Source organism: Ostrea edulis, chromosome 4, assembly GCF_947568905.1.
Source record: "Ostrea edulis chromosome 4, xbOstEdul1.1, whole genome shotgun sequence".
Taxonomy (NCBI): Eukaryota; Metazoa; Mollusca; class Bivalvia; order Ostreida; family Ostreidae; genus Ostrea; species Ostrea edulis.
In genome coordinates this window covers 72,367,899-72,380,139 of record NC_079167.1, presented here as the reverse complement: position 1 = coordinate 72,380,139, position 12,241 = coordinate 72,367,899, and the positions used below count along the sequence as shown (strand labels likewise).

The following is a 12,241-nucleotide window of genomic DNA, read 5'->3' as shown; positions in this document are numbered from 1 at the left end:
AAATACTTCGTAAGAGATTTCGTTTAAGTTAGAAAGATATCCCATTAGGTTAAACAGATATCTCTCCGAGTTAAAGATATATACTCCTCAAAATTTGATAAGGATAACTAGGTTATATGTGTGTAATTTACCACTAACATAACAAAAGACATAAATTTTACTCAGAAACGTGTTTACTCAGGTTATGAATGAAAATTCATGAACGACATGAACTTTTATCAATACAGAATGCTTGAAATCTGATAACAACACCAAAAGGCATTTCATTACAAAAAGTTAACAGCAAACCAGAGAAAGAATTACACAGTTTTTGGGGATAGTCCATCATTACACTTAGTCGATGAAGTGTCAATACCAGGTATGGTCTCCCTTGCATCAATGACGGCTTGACAACGTCGAGCCATGCTGTCAATAAGCACCCGGATGTTTCCAATGGGAAGGTTGTTCCACTCTTCCACGAGGGCGTTTCCGAGCTCTGCCAAAGTCGTGGGTTGTGCTCTACGGCGTGAAAGGGCAACCTGCAGCATGTTCCATACATGCTCAATCGGGTTCAAGTCCGGCGAGCGCGCTGGCCAGTCCATACGGACAATTGTCTCCTGCTGAAGGTACTGCTCCACCACCCTGTCGCGATGAGGACGGGCGTTATCATCCATCAGGATGAACTCAGGGCCAACAGCACCAGCGTAGGGTCTGACGTAAACATCGAGGATCTCATCCCGGTACCGCACCCCCGTCATTGTTCCTCTCTCCAGGACATGAAGATCTGTTATTCCATCCCTGCTGATTCCACCCCAGACCATGATGGAACCACCACCATAACGGTCATGTTCACTGATGTTGGCATCATGGAAACGTTCACGTTGTCGTCGCCACACTCGGTGCCTCCTGTCTGTAAAGTTCAAACAATAGCTGGACTCATCGGTGAACAGAACTTGAACCCAATCGTTCTGTGTCCAAGTGACATGATCTTCAGCCCAGTCCAATCGCTCCCGCCGGTGTCGAACAGTCAGAGGGACTCGAACACATACCCTTCTCGAGTTGAGACCTGCATTGTGAAGCCGATTCCGTATCGTCTGAGTGGACACATTCACCCCCGAGGCGTTCAGGAGGTCGTTACGTAGGCTGGTTACTGTCCAAAAGGGATGGCGTCGTGCCTGAAGAGCCACAAAATGGTCTTGGCGTTGGGTTGTCGACCTCTGACGACCACCCCCATGTCGGTGTGCTGCTGTACCAAAATTTTTTTGTCGGTTCCAGGCCCTGTTTACAACGCTCTGGCTGACGTTTAGTGTATTTGCAACGTCACGTTGTGAATAGCCAGCGTGAAGCATTCCAATACACCTGCCCAGTTGTTCTGTCGTCAGGCGACGTCTTACACGTTGAGGGAGCATTGTGTTGATAATCGTAGTGTAAACACTCAAGTGAGTTTGAAATTTTAGAAAGAATCAGACACCGATGCCTGAGTGAAAATCGTGCAATGGTAGCAAAAGCATAAACTGTGATGAGAAACGCATTTCCCATGGCATGAAATGCACGTGCATGTTTGTTGAAGACGTTTTTGATTTCACTTGGACAGAATATTGCCAGTTATGCAGTTATTAATTTTTAAACAGAAAAATATCAATGATCCTTATCAAATTTTGAGTAGTATATATCTGTTTTGAGTAAATAGTGAATCAGAAATGACTTGGCCTTAACAGCATATAATTTTCGTGGACTTTTTTGATAACTTTAAATTCAGTCTTACGAATTGAAAATGCAAGCATGCATAAAATATTGAGCAGCAGTTTTGAATGTTTTATAGAATGTTGAAAAAAAATTCTCATATAATCTTTATAACATTTTCTTTAATAAGATGAGAAAGAAAAGTATAAAAATGACACGCTACTAAGTGTATGATATAATACTGGACCAAAATTTTGTACGGGATGGAAAACAAGTTCAGCTCCGTAGGTCGGTCTTTTTTGTTGAAAATTACTGCATTTTCTATGAGGTGCCGTTTTAATATTTTTGAGAGGGTTTTTTAATATAAAAAAAAGAATTATTGATATCAAAAATTCGAATTCCTGATATCAAAAAATGTTTTTCTGATATCAAAAAATCAAATTCTTGATTTCAAAAAATCATTTACTGATATCAAGAAATTGAATTGTATTGTTATCAAGAATTTGAATTTTTGATATCAAAAAAGAACTTGGAATTTGATATCAAAATTCAGATTTTTGATATCAAAAATTCAAATTCTTGATAACAATAAATAACTTGATATCAGAAAATAAGGTTGTTTTTTTTATATCAAAAAATCGAATTCTTGATTTCAAAAAATCATTTTCTGATATCAAAAAAAAAGTACCAGGTTGTTTGGATCTTGCTATTTTAGGAAAGATAACTTTTCCATTCGGAATTTCAAAACAAACATGTTTTACAATTATGTGTGTGTGTGTGTGTGTGTGTGTGTGTGTGTGTGTGTGTAGAAACTTTTGTCAATTTCACCTATTCATATCATTTATATACATGTGTATTTTCTATTTACAGAAGTTGTTGCAGATTTAGCCTCCAGTTTTGAAGTAATTGAATTTTGATGTTTAAAAAAAAGTTTTCTAGAAATAGATAAAACAAAAATATGATGACAAAAAATATTGTTTTGTTGTATTTTAAGGTGGATCGATCCTCATGTGACTTATCAATGATAATGGTTAAAAGTGCAAAAACTGTATTAATTTCCATTCAATATAGTTTTAAAAATTTAATCAATAACCAAAGAAAATGTGTATGTTCCCACATTTTTAAAGATGTCAGACATACAAAATCAGAAGCATATGTTAACATCAGAAAATCACACATTTTCGTTGTACTGAATAATGAGAATAGATAAAAACTTGTTGAAATGACAAATTTTAAATGTCAACAGTTTTTAAAAAATGTTAATTCATAAATATGTATAAATTAATTGTGGATATAAGGGAAATCATGCATAATAGACATACAGTAGAAGAAATACCAACATAGGAGTTATTGCCCTTGACAACATTTTTTTTTTAATTATAAAGAATTGATTATCTATAGAATATATACACTTTTTCAATATCAATAGTTTACCAAATTTGTTATTTTATGCAGTGAATAAAATTCCTCTGAAAGATATATTTCTATCATGCGCAAAGTTTAATTTGATAAAGATTTTTGCAGAAACCTATGACATCACACGAGGATCGATTAACCTTAATTCCAATCTGACTAAAGTACAGACCTATATTATTTTATATATAAAATAATATAGGTCTGTACTTTAGTCAGATTGCCTTAATTCAAACATCGTAAACAGGAATATCTCAATAGACAAAATGAAGAGCTTTAAAAAATGAATAAAGCATTGTGAAAAATAAACGACATATATACTTGTGATCTGAGGTTATTACAGATCTGTGCTTCTTCTTTTTTTCTTTATGTACTGCATTTAAGTTTTGTGTTTAAAGTGCCATATATGCCCGATGGGTCGGGTGTTTGATTTATTTTTAGACTGTCTGTTAACATAATGTTTGTGAATACACACATGTCACTATAAATAAATAAACTACTACTACTACTTCTACTACTACTACTACAGAAGTTTCTATAAGTATATTAGGATAGTTGCTTCCTTTCGTGTAACACTTGCGTACGGTGAGACGTTAGTCATATTTTCGTCCACACGCGGTGGGTACAAATGCTTAACCCTGCGTTCATTTATTGTTGAAAGGATTGTTACCAGTTGCTATGCAAACACCCGAACTGAAAGGAAACTCAAATTTAGCAAATTTATAAGTATTTGTGAATAAAATAGTTATTTTTAAAAATTCTAAATTCATCATCTTTCTTTGTTAAAAATATCGATTGTGTCGAAGAGGAAATGAATAATAATTATGTCTCCCTTTCCAAGAAGGGAGACATATTGTTTTAATGTGGAGAATTCTTCTTCTTCTTCTCATACAAAGTTTGTCCGGGCCATAACTTTTTAAAAAAAACATTTTTGTTATGCAATATTTTGTCTTTTTAGGCTTTTATATAGAAGAAAGTCCACTTGTAGTGAAACGGTTACCTGTAGGTGTTCAATAAGTTGACAATTGCTGTCCATTATTTTTGATAAAGGACATATACTCTCCGTTCCTAAAAATAATGGACAGTTATTGCCAACTTATTGGACAGTGCCAGGTAAACTCAATAACTTATTAGACGTCTACAGGTAGGCTGAAAATAAGAAAAAGACAGTAAATTTGTCAAAGAGATACAAATTTAATTTTAAATTCACTACAAGTAAGAATCAAAACAAATTTTGGAAAAATCACTGAAACACTTAAAACGATATTTCCCCATAGTAAAATTCTCTGCTCCAACATTAAGATTCACAATTTTGGGGATTCCATTGGCCATTATTATATTTGAAAGACGTTTTTCCTTGCTGTAATTGAATTTTGCTGGATCCAGAGGCACATTCCAAAACTTCTTCACAAAGCTTTTTTTTAATGTATTCTTTATTAGCATATCCTAATTCTGAATTATTGTTTTGGCTTTCATAAATAATATTTCATTTCACGAGATGTGCGTATTGGGTTCTTATTGGGCCGGCGTTAATTATTTCCTCATCCAAATATTCGAAAACACAATGCTTTTCAGATCAAAATTTGGCTCCAAAACTTTCTCACCCCCATATTCAGAATATAACACTCATTAAGATAATATTCGCAGTACTTTCATTAAAATCCTTATAGATTTTGATTGTGCAATGAAAATGCTCTCCCATCAGAGGAAGACATGTTGATATGGCTCAGTACTACGAAGTGAGTGAATATAAAACCTGCAGTACAAGATTACTTACCTGACACTGTCCCATAAGTGAACAAAAGAAACAGATTTCCGCGCAAGACTGGTTATATTGTCAGACTATTCAAAAATAGCTTTATTCATAATTATCATTTTCAATGGGTTTACCTGAGCCTGTCCATTCTTAGAACAAAAGATGTAATGTTTTAAGTAGGATATAAGCCTCAAACTGTCCATTCTGTGGTTGAAAGAACTGATATCTGCCCTACGGGCCTCGATTAGTTCTTTCTCTCACAGAATGGACTGTTTTTGGCTTATATTCTTTACTTATATTTTGACATATGCCTTTGATATTTGGTTTGTGGGTATACCATGATAAGACAGTGTGTCCTATGCCATTTTTGATGACCTTTGACCTTGGCATTTTAAGTAAAGGGCAAATAATATAAATTTGGGAATTTTCTTTGTCTGGACCATAACTTTTTTGTCTTTTGACATACGGTAGTCCTTTGATATCTAATATGTGGAAATACCATGATATTGTGTGCCATTTTTGACGACCGTTGACCTTTTATGTAAAGGTCAAATAATAGAATTTTTTGGTTAGGCGTTTGATATTTGGTATGTTGGTATCTCGTGATAAGACAGTGTGTAACGTGCCGTTTTTTAAGACTTTTGGCCTTGACCTGTTATGTAAAGGTCAAATAATTGAATTTTGGGGCATTTTTTTGTCCGGACCATATCTCTTTTGTCTTTTAACCTAAGGCTTTGATATTTGGTATGTTGGTAAGTTTAATTTACTATCATGAAAGGTGAAGGTAACGAACAGCGATTAATATCATAACTCCTATAAGCAATACAAAATAGATATTTGGGCAAACATATGCATGGACTCCGATTAGTTTACAGTATACAAGTTGCTACATCATACCATAATATATACATGAACCATGATAGTTTGGAAATATAAAAAACTCCATACATTATTATCTAAGTTTTGGATACTAGTTGTAGAACCCAAAGTCTTGTTTTTGCTTGTATTTTTGATATTTTAAACATTAGAATCTTAAATCGTGTTGAAATTTGAATTGTTATAACGTCATTTGTTATTTATCATCAAACAGTCTCGGGATTTTGAAATTTCAGATTTCTAGAGCACTTTGGAATTTTGAAATTTCAGAAAACTGAACTCTTAAGATGTGAAAACTTTACAGACCGTCATTCTTTATTAACATATTCTGGCATGTTATATTCATTATAAGTACGTCTGCACCTTCCTAGCACATTCCTGTATCCATACTACCGTTGGTGATGTAGCCATAACAGTTGATAAAATACATGTATGTCGTGATAGGATTTCACAACAGGCTAAGCCTTCTCCTGAAACACTTTTAAGACATGTTATTATTTGACAAATATTTGAGTGATGATCAATCTTAGTCTCTGTCCAGACGCCATTCCCTAACTGTACTACGATGTTTGCCTACTTCACCCCGCAACTAGAGTTTTTCAATTTTACTACGTCATTGTGCTCTGCCACTTGACTTTCTGGTAAAAAGAGGCCAGATTCCACGGTTTCATTGAAGGATATTTGTCTCTACAAGACAGAATATCCCTCACGTGCACACTTCTTTAAGTTTGTTCTCATTTTACATTGTAAATAAAACATGATGCAATTCTCTAACAATCAATTTACGCCCTTCACCTTACTTGTTCTGAATAATTTTACATTTTTTCTTTAGGAGGTATGTAAATAATATGTAGATTTTAATGAACACGGTCTGCGGGGAATAGAGATATAGGCATGGGGAAAACGATAAACTATCCTCCTTGATAAATCCCCGGGTATATGATAGAAATTTGGTTTGTTATGATAGGAATTTAACATTGCTGGTGGTGGATCTAAAGACAGTTTTCCTTTTCTTCCTTATTAGTTTTTGGTTTATTAAAGAGAGAGTTGGTCCTGTTGATTGTTTAGTGATTGAGTTTGTTTGTAGGATGTTACTCTAACAAGTCTTTGAATCAATTTTGTATACATTCTTTGAGATACATGCAGAATCCATGATCCGACAGATATACATGCAGGATGTTCCAGAGGCCGCTCATTTTAAAAATCGTCTGTTCGGCTTCCATTTACTATACACTTATATACCTCACCATCGACAGAAACATGACAGGGAAAATGCCTAAGTTGATTGTATACATTTCTTTAATCGACGATGGCACAAATGACATCATGTTTCCATTATTTATGTATTCTCTTAACAGCATAGATATTTATTCCTTAAAAAACTTTTCAAAATCATGATTCTTATTTATTATTCAAAAAGATTATCTAAGAAGTTCCAGCAGTTTTTTCTGTATACGCGTATCACGAAATCAGACGGGTAAAAAGTTATTTGATTTCAAAATATGGTAATTAACTCCCATCTTGTTATAGCGGTTCAGTGTGTTTACTTAACAAGCTATTAAAAGTAGTAAAATCCCAGTATGGCGAAAGAATCAACACAAGGAAGGAGGGGCTCGTACGAGATGGCGCGCCCTGGTTATTCAAAACTTGGAATGTTAGTTAATATCTAGTACACAGTGCACTAATCCTGTGGTGATTTTTGTTCCGCTGACTTTGAGTTGATTTTGCTGTCCAGTTTTGTTTATTCTAATGGTTTAATATCAAAACTTACCATCCTTTCATTTGTATAGGAATGTCACGAAGATTTCATTCATAAACTAGTTAAACATCCGTGAACCCATCGTAGTTTTGTGAATGTAATGGCTTATGCAGGGAATGTTCAAAATTAAAAAAAAAAATCTTAATCTCTAGTTTAATAGAAAAATCACGATGATGTACGAAAGTCTAATAGTGTCATTATGAACAAGTTTGGTGCAAAATTGAAAAGGGTTATACACATGAATCATTTAATTGATAGTAGACTAGTGCCAAAACAATTCAAGATAGCGAGCAGACAATATATCTTCCTATGTCCATAGGAGTGGATTGACACTTGGCCTTTAACCATGTGACCTAAAATCAGTGTATCAAGTTTGTTGTCGATTAAGAAAATGATTCTTAAAATATTGGAGACAATGTATTACTATGTCCAGTTTGACCCTTGGCCATGTGGACCCAAAATCAAAGGGGTCATCTACATGTTCGCTTTATGATGTACCAGTGTATTAAGTTTGATGTCTGTCAAACAAAGGTTTCTCAAGATAGTTAGAGAAAATATTTTCATATGTCCATGGATTGACCCTTGACCTTAAAAGTCAATAGGGGCTATCTACTCCTTAGATGTGCCAGTGTACCGAGTTTCATGTCTGTCGTAGGCCTAAATTTTGCGACCTTTCACAGACAATGGTGACGTCTCCATATGTCGATTGAGTGAAAAATTCTCGGTAAACAATATACACGCAACCAACCCTCACAAAAAGCTTATCATAATCCTCACGGAATTGCCACTCTATAGAGTCAAATTCCCCTTGTAGCTAGTTTCCCCCTTCTCGCATTTCCATCCACTGTGTCTCCTTTGCTTCCCTAAGTTGACGGTCAAGTAATCTTTTATGATCAAAGTTTATCGACTGCAAACTACTTGATTACATTTTAAAATAAATCAATTAAAATAGGCACAGGGGCTAAGCCCGTTTTGGACCCGAACTCTGTGATACCATAAATATAGAAAGGGGTCTAACTCTGACTCAGATAAAAAAAACAACTAAACACTCGATTCAAATGTCTGACATCTTTAAAAATGTGGCAACATACACATTTTCTATGGTTATTGATTAAATTTAACTATATTGAATGGAAATTAATACAGTTTTTGCACTTTTAACCATTATTATTGATAAGTCACATGAGGATCGATCGACCTTAAACTAGGTATGCTATTCATAATTTGTCGTTTTCTTTGCATAGATCAAAGTTTAACTACTTGCATGCCAAATTTCAAGTCACAGGTTCTTACAATAACAAAGATATACGTCATCGTTCTCTCGATTTCACTTGTTATATTTATGGCATCACAGAGTTCGGGCCCAAAACGGGCTTAGCCCCCTGTGAAAATAGGTGATAATTCAGTGTGAGACGCGTCATAAAATTGCGGGTGAATTGTCACGTCTTACCGCAATATCTTATTTTATTATATACATGTACTTTCAATTTCATCTCTTCTTTTTTTTCTTTAAAAGTTTGTGGACATATAGCACACGTTACTACGCCGTTAATTTTCAAATTTTTCGTATTTTTCATCTTTTATTCATTTAAAGCTGTATGACCCGATGTTCATGTATTATTTTTGTACATAATTACTTTAAAGCAGATTAATTACTTTATAAAGTTATTAACTTTCCCTTAATTACATGCTTGAAAACATCTGCATGTAAAAGAAAACAGTGCGAATATTATTTAGAAAGTAAATATAGTGGCTACATATATAAATCATCCCATAATAGACGTCTATAAATAGACCCACGGGCGTCAGGGGAATCCCAACATGATGTATTAACTCCTACGCAACTGTCTAGTTTTAAGGCTGAAAGGGCGTAAAACAACGAATTACTAAGAGGTATTTGATATTTTTATTTCTATTAAACTTATGGTGCGGCACTGTTATAACAAAATACACAGCTTTACACAGATAAAACCAGCAATGATCTGAAAGTTTGAACTGGTCACGTGACTCACTTGAAATGGCAGAGTGACGCGGTTATTTGTAAACATCGATTTAAAATCAAATTATTTGGGTTAAAACAGGTGAAATTATTTATGATATGTCGTACAGTCTCATAACTACATACGTGCGATGATTTAATAGCGTTTTTACGAGATGGAAAAAAATATTGTAATTCGGACCATACAGCTTTAAACCAATAAAGAAATTGTTATTAAATAAATCATTGTTAGTTTCTAAATGAAACTGAAAATATAATTATAATAAAAAGGTTATTATAGACTTTATATGGGAAAATATGACGACCTCGTTTTTTGTCGCGCCAAAAAACTCGGTCGTCATATTTTCCCATACAAAGTCTATAACCTATAATAATTCTATCATATCTGTATTGTTATTTGTATAGATCGTCAGTACAACATAATCACGCTATACATGAATACATTTACTTGAGAAATGCTTAGAGTAAATCTTATCTAAATTAGCATTATTGTACAGATATAAATCCGGAAAAAATTTCAAAGGGAGGGTTGCAGCCTCACAGATGGGACACCCTCCTTACAAAATAATTGGGGGGGGGGGGTGTTGGGGTGTTCCAATAAAAGTGGAATACAACCCCAGTACCTCCTATAGACTGGTGAAATGTGGTGACTAACAATCCTGCAATTGAACAAAGTTGCGTCCTATCGTGTAGCATCATGTACAAATTCAACGAAGTCCCATAACTCCTGTAGAATTTGTCGAATCATAATGGCGGCGCAATATGATCAACTACATGTGGTGACTAACAATCCTACATAATTTTTAAACAAAATAGACTGAATAGCTGACCTATGGTTTATGCTGACATCAAAACTGATGATTTATAAGGATCGCACTTCCAAAATGCCGGAATGACTACTCCTAATTTTCTAATAGCAATATGTATCGGATCAGATTGAATGACTGATCAGACAATTAAATTCCGGGTATCCAATCCGACATACACTTATTAAATCTGCAGTACTTAACTCAAAGTAGTTACGATACCCTCAATCTATTTCAGAAACCATTTCGTATTTAAACAACCGACTCCCTAAATGTATTTTTGAAAAATAAACTAGAATATTTTATAATATGTACATTTTTTATTATCAAAACTTTAAAAAAAAATTAATAACAACGAACAAATAACAAAGTCTGCCATTTTTTACAAGTAAATCAAGTCACATAAACATAACGCAAAGTATCGTGGCCACGTGAAAACACATGGCGTAACAAAAGAAGTGGGTACTGTTTAAAGTGTTTCTGTTGTCGTAATCACAGATAACTAGCATTTGTAACTAAATCTTTTAGAGTCGAATCTCTTCGCAAATTGTGTGACTTCGTACAAGCAAGATCCGGGGGTGTCGGAATACCCGATCCCTACCACCAGAAAACCGTTCTTGCGATGGGCGACCAAAATTTCATCCTCATACTTTCCCAAAAGAGTGTCTTTTTCCTCACATTGTGTAAAACACATGAACATTTCATTTCCGAACTTCATTTTCACAAGAGAAGAGTACTGTCCTGAGAGCGCACATTTGATGGCATTGATATCGCAGTCTTTCACAGTAAAATTCGAACTGCATGCAACAATTTTTCCTGTTTTATCCACAATAGCAGCCTTTTCTATTTTTCCATTACGGGTGAGTTTCAAATGCAGATCGTTGAGTCCTTGGGCCATAGCTGATTAATCTTTCTACACTTTCTGTGAATTCTTTTTATGCAAGTCCCGCAATTTTGATCATCTCAAGTTTATTCTTCGAAGTTCAGAATGGACTCCCGTTTCGTCGGAGGAAAGCAAGCTGCTTTGCTTTGAGTCGTCTTTATCTTGATAAGCTGTTAAATACATGTAATCATAGTTTTATCATTTTTGAACAAGAACTAAATTTAGATTTTGAAACTCCGCCCCTTTCCCGACATGTGTATACAAATACAACAGCCCCTGATCATTCTGTACCCACGTCCTTGCCGTGACCGGAGGTACGCTTCCAGATGAAGTCAAGGTGAATAGTTTTGTTGTCTCGGCACATATTCGTATAGAAATTAGGTCTCCTCTTATCAAATACTTGTCAATCCAAGATAGGAATTGATTAGAATGAACGTATGGGGGACACTGACCTTTTCCACAGGAAATCTTTGGTAATAGAGAAGATTAATATTTCCTTCCTTAATCATCAGCAGAGACATATATAACATATCAAAATCTCTGTCATTAGGGACAACATAGATCTTTAACATGTACAATATTGTTGTCTCGAAGTCTTTGGGGTTTTGTTTTTTTTTCACTTAATTTGTCCACTTTCACAAAAAAGCCCCCATCCCTTTAACATTAATAATTTTATAAACAACGAAAACTGAAGTATGGTTTTAAGTACATTCCATGCATGTATATATTCTTACCCTGTAAGTCAAGAAGTCGATGGAAGATTTAAATCAAACAGCATATGGACGCGTGTTTTATCCGCTACTGTCCGGCGGTAGTGACCAATCAGTGACCAGGATGCCTGGGTGGACGACGCCTGAGTGAACAGAGTTAATCATTTAATCACTAAGAACCCTAATTATTGCCTTTGTCGGGCGCGGTGAACTGGCACCGGACAATTAAGATATCAACACGCGTATTTAAAATGACATAACATTGTTCCATCATCTGATCAAACATGTACTTCCAGATCAAGTGCTGAAAGGTTACTATGACGAGTGATTTTTTAAATTAATTTTTATGGCCATAATTATCCAAAATTTTATATAAA

The 12,241-nt window shown here is 34.7% G+C and overlaps 1 long non-coding RNA gene across 1 annotated transcript; it reads right to left on the bottom strand.

Annotated features, from left to right (window-relative positions):
* Positions 1–10,571: 10,571 nt before the first annotated feature.
* Positions 10,572–12,241, bottom strand: LOC125670099 (uncharacterized). The gene is made up of 2 exons (XR_007368120.2): positions 11,889–12,241; positions 10,572–11,324 (listed from the first exon to the last, which is right to left on the bottom strand). It is a non-coding gene; the product is annotated as an uncharacterized LOC125670099 (long non-coding RNA).